General features: G+C 33.5%; 1 protein-coding gene across 1 annotated transcript in view; it reads left to right on the top strand.

Moving 5' to 3' along the window:
• Positions 1-2,241: 2,241 nt before the first annotated feature.
• LOC106708097 (serine/threonine-protein kinase MARK2) overlaps positions 2,242-12,518 on the top strand; it is a 70,860-nt gene continuing 60,583 nt past the window's right edge. Inside the window, exon 1 of the mRNA XM_045684741.1 lies at positions 2,242-2,485. The gene's annotated coding sequence lies outside the window, so the exon portion shown is untranslated. The remainder of the gene's footprint in view (positions 2,486-12,518) is intronic.

The following is a 12,518-nucleotide window of genomic DNA, read 5'->3' as shown; positions in this document are numbered from 1 at the left end:
AGAATGTTAATATCGATATCGACGCTACATATCGATGATGTGAGATTTTAATTTTTACATTAGACTTACGACGGGAGACTGTTATTTTATAGCCGTTTTGATTGCAGAAACACTTATACCAAACATACCACTTTTATTCTGTTTGTTAATTATATGTTTCTGATCAGTTTGTATCACGTTTTTGAAACGAGGTTACGAGATTATAATTAAATTCCATTTGCTACAAGTTTGTTTTTTTTGTTCTTATGAAAGCGATGCAAAATTTATTTATTCAAAAATATTCTGGTACTTTGGAAATTAATGGACAGCACTAATTTACCGAAGAGTAGAGAATAAAAGAGTAAATGCTAGCCATTTTTACTTCATTCACAATGAGATACCGTCTTCTTTTCAGTAGTAGAATTTTCTATTATTTTTTTTTAATTTCTCTGAGTAATATTGTAACGTTTGAATTGTTACTGCGGTTCTCAGATAGGTTCTCGGGTGGACACTTATGATGGCCCCGAATTCTTCAAGGGTCGATCGAAATTGCCGTTAAAAATTAAATAAGTTTATTTTTATTAATTAATATTTTTTAATATATGATGCACAAATCACCATTTGAATAGTTGCAAATACGTTCCGTAACTTTAAGAAACAGAAGAATAAAGAAAATGGAGATTTCCATATCCTACATGTACCCGCCCCCACCAAAGCTACTTCCCATTCCACTATTGGAAAAGGGAAGAGGAGAAGAATAGGTCTATGCCACTTAAGTATATTTTCGTCAGTTATTATGTCTTCCATTGTATCGTTTTAACGAGACGATAACAAACGTGTTGAAGAGCATAGTTGCACTGCGTACATGTTTTATATACGTACATACATTGTATGTATGGCATGTCGCATGCGTGTGCGCGTTGCTCCGCCACTGCGGTATGTCATTACACGCGCTGCAGCCTCCGGTGACTCACTCCGGTTGGCGACCGTGTCTCCATTGTGCGACGACACGATACGACACGGTGTTTGTTACACATGTAGCTTCTTTGTAGATTTTTAACGCTAATTGTGGATTTTTTGGTATAGAAACATTTGGAAAAAAAACAAGTTATTTACTCGTTCTTATTGACAAAACAGAGATAGAGTTTTTTTTTTGTTGTTACGGCACAGTGTAATTGCACGTTAAAAGTCAGTTAGTAGATTGTGATTTAATATTGAGCAAAAATTTATTTAAAGGTATCCGTTGCTTGCATTAAATATAAATAAAATTTTGCAAATATAATGTAATTTTACATTAAGAAATGAAATATATTTGTTATAAAATTAATAATCATTAAAAATTAAATTAAAATACTACCTTGATTGGCTAAATTTAAAAAGTGATTAATCTACGAAAACATGTTTTTGACGTACCGTGTCGTGTTCGATGCAATGGAGACACGCTTCCGCTACGGTCACGTGACCAGGGGACCATTCACCTAACCTCTGCTTTCAGTTCCGCTGCGAATCATTTGTGAGATCGATTCGCTATAGTAGATGAGAGAAAGAGAGATAGACATATTGTAGTTTTTAACATTCTCTACGAGAAAAATGAGATAGCAATATATTTTATATGGATATTTCAATAGTGGAAACCGACTGCAAATCATTCAAATTCATTACTAAGTTTTGTTTTATTAATAAAGTACGCTTTAAAACTACAGGTTTACAAATAATTTATTTGTTAGCATTATTTTAAAGCAATATACTTCAAATGATATTTTGCAGTAGCATTATTTTCCATTAACATGCAAATTCTATTGGGGCTCATCAAAGTGAATAATGTATTCTCCAGATAATTTTAGATCTTTTGAATTACTTTAGCGCTACTTGTTTTGAATAATAAATTTTGCACATTTAATTCTGTTAAAATTGTAGGTATTTTTATAAGAAATTTTATCTAAAACATTCATACTTTTCTCCTTAAACTATAGATTTATTGATTCACATACTTTTATAACTCCATTCAATTAGTGCCTCATACTAAATCTGTATTAAGTGTGGCTCTTAGTGACCATTCAATTATTACCGCAGTGACCATTGTGTATCACCTTAAAAGGAGATGTTTTTGAACGATATATGACACGAAATCAAAACATTGTTTTACGAAACGTTTTTCAGTTACTTATCTCTACGTCATGTGTAGACTTTTCTTTCTGTCTCCCCTCTGCCCCTTTCCCCTCGAAGGCTGATAAACCGGCGAGGGGCGGCGCGCGCGCACCGCTACTGCCTCAGTCGCCTCTCTGACGTCGCACGGTACGGACGTGCGCGTTAATTTACCTTGTTAATTTATATGTTACAATGAATATAGTGATGTGGTAGTTTAAAGGTGGAAGTGCAAGTGAAGTGCGGCAAAGGATTTCAGTTCGGATCTTGATTGATTGTGAGAGTGTATCTCTTACGGATTTTAATACCGTTGTGCCTCGCTTCGGTGGTTCTGTTAATAACCTGTGGATCTACAGTCGCTGTAATAGTGGTTTTGCTAAGATTTAATACGACGGAAAGGTCACTTACCTTGATCGGGTGAAAAGACGCCTTGAAGTGTCTCTTATCACCATCGCTATCTTTATGTAACCTATTTTTGTGTGTTGATTTAGCTGCAATGGAAATCGTTCGTGAAATACCTAACGCAAGCCTTCTTTTTGAGTCATCCACTTCTCTGAATTTGTATTTGCGGACATAATCGTTTCGACAACAGAGACAATACAAATTGTTTTATGGAGTAGACTCGTTTAGCGCTGTATCAATTCAATCTGAAATTTATTTTAATTTTAAGGTATATTCGATCGTCCATTAAACCAAAGATCGTGTTTTTCGATTGAAATCGGTTTAATTTGAATCAAATAGATTAAAATACTGTGGATAAGTAAAGGTTCGAGATTGAATAGAGATGTCAGAGGACTTGGTGATTTTTTAATTGTTTAGGTTGTTTTTATTTGCCGTTGTAAATCAGTTTAAGGAACAATGGTTGGTTTTCTTTATGTTTACGCTTGATGTACGCTCGGTTGGCACTCGGCGAGGTTGGAAGGTTTTGTTTGAAGTGAAACTGGTAGCAATTGGACCTTGATATCCGGAGTTGCAACAGCCTGTGGTAATTACTGTTGCCCGATGTCGTTTTGTTTGTCGATTAAAAACTCTTTGGTTTAGTCTGGTTTGGTTTTGTTTTATCTAAAGCGGTAAAGGATCAAATTTAAAGTGTACACAGTTTGGTTATATGCTTATGGCGGCAATGAATACGATCGACAAACAATTGACAAAATATTGGATTGTTTAGTTGTTAGTAAAATTAATCGAAGATTAACTTAGTGGCACAATTTTGCTATGGTGTGTTTTAGGTACAATTTAAGAATGCATAAAGCTTACGTCACGTTCTTTTGAAGCTTATTCTAGTAAATAAATAAAAAAGGTAAAATGTTACATTTAATTCTGCCAACGGATAAAAATGGTGTTCGCAATTAATTAACTTCCAGATCAAAATGTAATTTAAAAAAACTGCGTTCTTAATTTGAATAAATTTAAGGTCATTTTCATTGTCATTGTAGTTTGTAACTTGTATGGAATTTGTAATATTTGCCCGAGTGCGGTTAAACCTGAATACGCTCGGTGGTGTTTGAAACGACAGCGAGAATTATTTCCACTCTATTTCAAAGTACATTGTAGCTTAGCTAGGCTATACGAGCTAAGCCAAGAAATGTCTTAGTGTCGTTTTAGTATGCGATTTATATTAGGGTGTGTTTAAATAATCATAAAACGATTCTGAGTACGTTAGCTAGATTTGAAATTTTTATATGACAACTAGCTGTCGCCCGCGACTCCGTCCGCGCGCATTTAAAAAAAAACTAAATGGGGGGGGGTATGAAAAATAGATGTTGTCAGATTCTCAGACCTACTGAATATGCTCACAAAATTTCATGAGAATCGGTCAAGCCGTTTCGGAGGAGTTCAAATTCGAACCCCGTGACACGAGAATTTTATATATAAGATTACTCTTTATCAAAATATTTCCTATTTTGGTATCGAAGTATCAAATTTAACCCAAGTATTTTAAATATAGTATAACCACGTTGGTATAATATATGTAATTAATTTTGAACACCATATAACATTGTTTACTTTTGCTCTTTATTGCCTCACGTTTGCTATGTCCATATTATGCTGTCTTCTGCTCGTTACTTTGTCTTATTACTTTGTTTAGGTAATTGTACGTGGGTTTCCACTGGTTAAATATATGTGCAAGAACATATCGTTAGCTCGTTTTTACCCATAAAGTATGAGTGAAATTGCAATATGTTTTTTTATCAGTGTTTCGGCAGAGGATTATTACGGTTATGATATTAAAAATCACAGTTCATGGATTCAAGTACATCTTAATTATTAAAAGATTAAACCGTTTTTTTTATTCTTTTGTACTATAAATCCAGTACTGGACGAGTTTTTTTTAATCTTTGGATTTTGTGTTTGTAAAGGAATCAAGTTCCTTACCTGAGTTTTTATTATTCATGTCTATTGACTATAGTAAGCGTTATTGTGAAGTTTTTATATGTGTTGTATGCAGATGTATGTCATTGTATAGCAAAATGCAGTTCTATGCGTTTGTGATAGAGTTCAAATTGCATTAACATGGTACTCGTATACAGATACGCTTAGGTTAGTCAACGTTTATCAATCAATTAGGCTTTTACACGAATTTTGTATTAAAATAATGGATTTTATAATTTAAACTAGCTGTCGCCCGCGACTCCGTCCGCGCGCAGTTAAAAAATGGGGGGGGGGGTATGAAAAATAGATGTTGGCCGATTCTCAGACCTACTGAATATGCTCACAAAATTTCATGAGAATCCGTCAAGCCGTTTCGGAGGAGTACGGTGACGAAAACTGTGACACGAGAATTTTATATATTAGATATAAAATATATCACCAGGATAGTATAAAGTTTGTAAATTAAAGACCAGTTTAATCTTCATTTTATGAAACTCGTATGGTATTATTATATCGCTCTGAAGAAGTCTTTAAAGAAATAGTCTTAAGTTACCCACGTACACATAAGCTATCTTCCAGTAAAAGTCCCGGAAAAATCGGTCCAACCGTTTTGAAGATTACCCGGAATACAACGCAGATTTGCGGACAGATGAACAGGACAGACAGACTTAAATAGATTTAAAAAAATATTTTTTGGTTAAACAAACTAAGGTTTGGATACTATATTATTTGGACAGAATTTCCTGTGAATGATAGGGTAAAGGCGGGATAGATGCCCCACTTTTTGAAATATACTCCTAATTTAAAAAATATTAATTTTATATAAATAGTGTTTATTAATATAGCTAGTTTAATTCTTTATCTTTTACTATGATTTGTCTTTTTGGGCCTATATATGACAGATTTTGCAGATTTTAGCTTTTTGTGGACCTCGATTTTTGAGGATAGATGCCTTCCCGTATGGATAGTTGCCCCACCATGAAAATACTAACAAGGATAGATGCCTACGGCGCGGGATACGTGCCCTTCATACTGTAAAATTATAATATTTATAATATTTTATTTTTGTCTTTGTCTTTTTTTTATTTATAATGAAAAGCATCTTGCAGTTTTTAAAATCTTTTAATTGTCATCTTTACAATTTAATTCTAATTATGAGATCAAATAAAATTATCATAATAAATTTCTAACATCATTTGTTCAACAAAAACAGAAATTCTAAATTCTTATTATAACTTATTAATTATTAGGTTTCAACACGCGCATTCATAAAAGCCTTTACTTAAAAAAATTAAAATACACAAAAAGATCTTAATCTTGTAATTCTACTGAAATGATACTTAACCGGATAGACTTTTTAGACAGCTTTTAGTTTTCCACATCTTGAGCAATAATTTCTGAAGAATGTACATGTTTCATGTAGCCAGTTTTGACACTCTACACATTGTTTCCAGTCGGATTGAGACTTCGTATGTTTATAATTTTCAAAACATTCTGTGCTTTCTTTTACCTTTGTATCTTTAGGCTTATGCTGTTCATCTCTTTTAGTTCTCTTTATCGGCAAACCTTTAGTTTTCTTCCCCTTAATTTGTATTTTTGTCCAATTCCTCGAAAGCTGACTGTAATTGTTAATACTCGAGCTCGGACTCCTTCCTTTCTTTTGTATTTTCGTGGCATAGTTCTGCTACAATCAGTAAGAAGTCTAAATATAAATATACATAAACACATGTAAAATATAATAGAACATAAAAATATGTTCAAAGCGCATTCAGTACAACGTGGTGAATGGAGGGATAGATGCCCCTAGGGGCACCTATACCCCGAAAAATCAGGGCAACTATCCTTTTTGATAGGGATAGATGCCCAAGTAGTTTTTAAATAAATAAAAAAACAAAAGAGCTACTATTTCCATCTAGATGCATACTTGATGAATCAGTATATTGACGTAATAAAAAATGTAACGGAATTAATAACTACTTATAAAGATATACAACAGCAAATACTTACCTTTAAAACTTTGACGTGTTTGTTAAGTTCGCCGCGGACATAAATCCACAAATAAGCGAAATGCATCTTCACCGCACCACGGCCCATTGCTAACTAAGGTGCAGGGTACCTGCGGCTCTTAGTTATACTATTGATTTTTAGTCGCGAGTTTGGGAAGTTAGGTTTTATGAAAATGAGGCATCTATCCTACTGAGGCATCTATCTCGCCTTTACCCTATACGTGTGCTGTATGGAAAGTGTCATTATGCATATTGTCTAAGTTGACGTGATAGAGGAATGAAAGTTTGCATTTATATCTTGGTTGCATGTTGACAGTTTTTGCATTCGTTTATTTGTTTACGGGTAAGATTTATAACCGCAAATATATGATTGAAAAAATGTTGGTTAAAAAAGATACAAACTGTCTATTTTGTTTAAAATATAGTTTACATTCTTATTTCATAATTTGTCACGACTTACTGACAAAGATTTATTTTCTTAGACTTGAAGACTGGTCGCAAAGGGAGACTAGACTTAGTGAAAAATTTACACTTTACGTCTATGAGTAAGGAAGGAAGGAGAATTAGTTTTCTAAAACTTGTACAAATATCATAGAAAGTGTACGACACTACATGGCGGGTGACATCACCGCGAGAGGGCGCTGTTATCGTGTGTTATCACTGTGATAACATTAACGACGCGATATAAGACAAGTGTTGGGAGATTACAAATCTAATGCTCGAACTGCAGATGAAATTACACTTTATAACTCTTTGGAATAAGGTACATAATTGTATGAAACAAACGTGTTTTACAACTACCAAATATCAATTGTTTTGTTTGGCGGATAAGGGCGCGATAGTGTTTGGTTCAATTGTAAATCGTGTTGCCAGCAAATCGCCGATTTAGAAACTTGATTTTAACATTGCGTAGGTTTTTAATCAATACGCCATCTGTCTTTTGCTAGAATGTCCCAATTTTAAATGTTATTAAACACCCTGTATGTAAATTGGACTTCTTGTTCATAATAAAATGAAAATGGACTTGCACTTTCAAGGTCGCGTCACGCTTATACACATTTCGTTACGCAAAAGAAAAAGAAATATACACATATAGATTGAGTGAAATAGACCGACATACATACAGAGAATTGCTAAGTCAGTATTTTTTGACTAAATAACTGCGAACTCTTGCGTTTCCGATTAGAGACATGTCATTCGTAGTCAACGCCCCGACATTGACACTTTAATTCGGCAAAATTACTGTAATGGATGTAAATTATTAAACAAATTGCTGAGTGTGATCTTGCACTTAGCAGGTCTAATTTTATCTTAATAAATATTTTTGTGGGTTTGATAGTTGACAACTTGGCTTCTGATTTTTATATTGTATGTATAATGTTACATCAATCCTGAATACATTAGAACACTCTGATTTGTCACAATTATTATAAAACTGGTTGCCGCCCGCGACTCCGTCGGCGCGGACTTTAAAAATACTTAATTAGTAGCCTATATGTTCTTCTAGACTATGTTCTGTATGTATGTTAAATTTCAGAGATATCTGTTTAGTAGTTCTGGAGATACCTTGTAACAAAGATCCATCCATTCATCTTACCATTCGCATTTATGATATAAATATTTATGATATAAATATTTATGATATATTAGTAAAATAATACACACCGCAACAAATCAGGAAAATGGCTAAAAAATATGGGTCATATCTTTGACTGGAATTATGTTACTTACTTACCTTAAATGTTACATAAGAAGTTTTTAAAGAACTTGCATCTCTAAGCTATGTTGGTATCCTGAATAACTAAAAAGTTTACAAAACCTGCTTTCACGTCGTCCATTGAGAGCCGCCATCTTTGTCAGCTATTCATGTCGCTAGAGAAAAGCGCTGGACGTCACTCTGTCACACCGTTTGCGGCGACTGTGACCCAATTAGATGCACTAGGCCGGCACTGCGCCGCACTAGGCCAGCCGCAAACGACTGACGGTGGAATCAAAATCCAACTTGACTGAAATTCTAAATTTAGGCCAGAAACATAGTATTAAAGATCTAGAAATTTTACTTTTTTGCAGTTAAGTACTATGATGCAGAAACTTGTTATCGTTAGGTTTTTCTAACAATGAAGAAGATAAAAATATTACCATAGCACAAGCACAAAAAAAATTCTTCAAGATTCCATTTTGGAAGCCTTCACACGACTAACGTATGTTTAAGTTGAAACGTAATTGAAAGACTAAGTTTTTTTGGTTAGGTCTTTAAGAGTCTTACTCATATTATCATCTGCAAAAAAACATTTAAAAATACTTAGTCAGTCAAAATTTCATTCTAGTACGAACTTGTTTCTCTTAAGTTAAATGTAGTACAAAGTTGTGTACTAAATACATATCATAGTCGCTGCATATAACACATATAATTTAACAAGTAGTCTTGTTATATCACGTCCCTGGATACCTAATTAAATCGTTTCGCATGTCGCGGACGACAGGTCTATGCCTTTACGTTGCCGCAAGTGATAGGAGGCCCGGCGAGACAATGGAACACTGACGTTAATTGATGGTTATACTTGATGTATTTATTATATTTACATTTATAGTTTGTAAATGTAGGTTTTTACTGCATAACACTGATCTATAGGATAGGTCATTGCTTTTAAATGATTTGCTTCGTTTAGACTTAAGCGTGGCCTGTGCAAGTTGTTGACAGTTAATTCTGTTTTTATTGTTAGTTCGAATTCTCACCGCATTTACTACATTGACCGTCAGCGACAAAATGGCGAAAATTAAATTGCCACAAAATACAACGGTGAATAGCATTCCCATGTATAAATCTTAATTTTTTTATTTCCTTCTTTTGCTTATTTTATCGCCAAACTTTCACGGCATCTTCAGCGCTATGAAAGTGTTTACATATTATCAGATTTGATTGACAAGGATAAATACTTTATACTATGAACGTTGTAAAATATTTGATTGTTTCAATCTCATAACAATAATGGATGTCTTATAAATACGTGCAATATTAAAATTCCGTTCACGAAACGTTGAGAGGGCTTCACGCGAATGTTCGTGAGAACGTTTTCCTAACGTCATCTATAAAATTTTTGTAAAGCTATCGATAAAGTACAACAAATTTCATACAAATTTTGGCACATTTTGTCGATGACGTTACGTAGGCGCCTGTCGCAAATATTCGTGCTAGGCTCTCAATAATTTTAATGTTGAGTTCACCGTCTAAACACTTTTTAGGCAGTGGTTACAATAGATGTTTCTTATGTTGGTATTGCCTCTTCATTAACGTCATTCTGACATATAAAGCGCAGGATTCAATTGTTACGAGCTATTTTACATACGCCTGAATGAAATATGTATAGCTTAAGAGGCCAAATTTTAGTTCTCTTTCCGTTCCCATCCTTTTCTTATTAGGAAATGATGGGAAGGGGAGGAAGAGGGGACGCATAGGAAGAGGAAATATCCCCTTTCTGTGCGTCCCCTTCTCCGTTGATTAAAAGTAAGCAACGCATCTGCATTTGCGGATGTCTATGGGCAACGGTCGCCTTGCTATTTTGGCGAATCCAGGTAGCAGTTTGTTTTTTTTTATTTTAATAACTCATACGTTTTAACAAAGGTTTATCTAATTAACCATGAGATATTTTGGTACCTTTATTACATCTCTTTTTGTCGTAGTTGAACAACCTGTGTTAATATTGGATTTATTATTGTATAGTTTGTGGCATTTAATTTTGACCATGTTTGAAATCTTGATCAAATAAATTTGACAGAAAATTTGATCGTTTACTGCTGGTTTGAAATGGTTAATTTGCGTATTAAAAGGTTGGTTTGTTTCCTTCACGTTCGACAATATAATGTATAATATAATTATATAAATAACAATAAAATAATATAAAATGCATTGGCGTAAAACTAATGACCGACTTTACTGTGTTCTGTGTTACGAAATATTTTATTTCAATGACTAAACCTTTAATATGAATCTAGTTGGATGTTCACATTCATGTTACGTAATTTACTTTGTAGTTAGAATAACGCAATTTCTATTGCGATGTGTCTAATTATGAAAGACATAGAGTACATAACATTTTCAGTACTGAAACACATCTATAAAAATATTTTTTTAAATAATATAGTTGCACACTAATCCAACTATATTTACTACCTCTGTGCGGTGTTAAAAAAACATAATTATTAGGCTATGTATTCTTTCAGACTATGTTCTACATCTATACCAAATTTCTTCCAATAAATATCCAAACTTTTTCATTTATATTTGTAAGATTAATTCAAGTACCATTAACAAGGTTAACTGGATTACTAAAGATAGAAAAAGGTTTATTGACAACACATTGAATGCATACAAGGCACAAATTTGATATAAAAGTGTGTCAAAAGGAAGTCAGCTCAGCTTAAATCTTACTAATATTATAAATGCGCATGTTTAGATGGATGTTTATTTGAAGGTATCTCCGGAACGGTTGAACGGATCTTGATGAAATTTGGCACAGTTGTAGAACATAGTCTGGAACATAGTCTGGAACATAGTCAAGAACACATAGAATATTTATTAAGTTTTGTTTAATTCCGCGCGGACGGAGTCGCGGGCAAAAGCTAGTAAATATTTATTACGACTTATTAATTACGACTAAGTTTATAACAGTGGGTTGCCACTGCAGTGTAATTTGTTTTGTCTCAGAGTTTGTTATGTATAACAATTCAATGCAATGGAATTATACGGCTACTTTAGCGGCCATTTTCTCAGCACAATATATGAAAGGAATCGCAGTGGGCTATTTATTGTGGACACTATCACTCGCTATCACGCTGTTATCAGATAGTGATAAGGACCGGAGATAGCACTGATGCTCTACTGCTCCGATAAAGCCGTGTAATTATAGTACTTTGCAATGTAGTTGGTGAAAACATACTAGATATTATAATTAATTTGTTTGGTTTAAATGCGGTCTTGAAAATCTTAATGTTGGTGTTTTTGACACCAAAATATCTGTAAACTTATCGTATTCCGTGTTATTATCTTTCACAAAACAGAATTAACGATACGTTTTAAACTGGTGTTTTGGTCTCGGAAACCTACGGAAATTAAACTTTTTGTGAGCACTATAACATCGTTTTGATTACTTTTTATATCTAGATTTTGAAAAGGATTGGCAACAAAGATATTGAAATATAATTTAGAGAGGACATTGACAGCATTTCAGATATTTTTCTCCTATCAAAAATAAAGTTATCTGTTAATGAATAGACAAAACATAATTAGTGTCAATAAAAATATTTAAACGAATGGCTGATAAATGTTCCAAATTATATAAATGGCGACTTAAAAATACCGGCACTTGAAAAACTTTATTTGGAAAGAATAAGAAGACATCAAAGTCTTATTGGCAATAAATTACTTATAGTTTCTTTCGGAAAAGAAAGTTATTACACTAAAGTATCAAATCTAATCATTTAAATCTAACAACTTTCCAGTAGTAAGTTGATTATACCTTTTACTTAAATACATTGAACATTTTAAAAGACAAAATCGATCTTTTTTTGTTTGTGGGTCGCGTATTTTATGGTAATTAGTCTGACGATGGTCAATTCTTCACAACTATCACTTTTACAGTCTCCGATCAGACGATACAAATAATTAATGTATCACTTTCACTTGTTTATTACTAAAACTAGCTTTTACCCGCGACTTCGTCCGCGCTGAATAAAAAAGTTCCTATGTCCGTCTCCTAGTTCTAAGCTACCTCCCCATCAATTTTCAGCTAAATCAGATCAACCGATCATGAGTTATAAATAGTGTAACTAACACGACTTTCTTTTATATACCTACTAGCTTTTGCCCGCGACTCCGTCCGCACGGAATAAAAAATAGAAAACGGGGTAAAAATTATCCTCTGTCCGTTTCCTGGTTCTAAGCTACCTGCCCACCAATTTTTAGTCAAATCGATTCAGCCGTTCTTGAGTTATAAATAGTGTAACTAACTTTCTTTT

This window comes from Papilio machaon, chromosome 27 (assembly GCF_912999745.1).
Source record: "Papilio machaon chromosome 27, ilPapMach1.1, whole genome shotgun sequence".
In the NCBI taxonomy this organism is placed as follows: Eukaryota; Metazoa; Arthropoda; class Insecta; order Lepidoptera; family Papilionidae; genus Papilio; species Papilio machaon.
The sequence above is the reverse complement of the archived record's forward strand: the minus strand, read 5'-3'. Positions and strand labels throughout refer to the sequence as shown.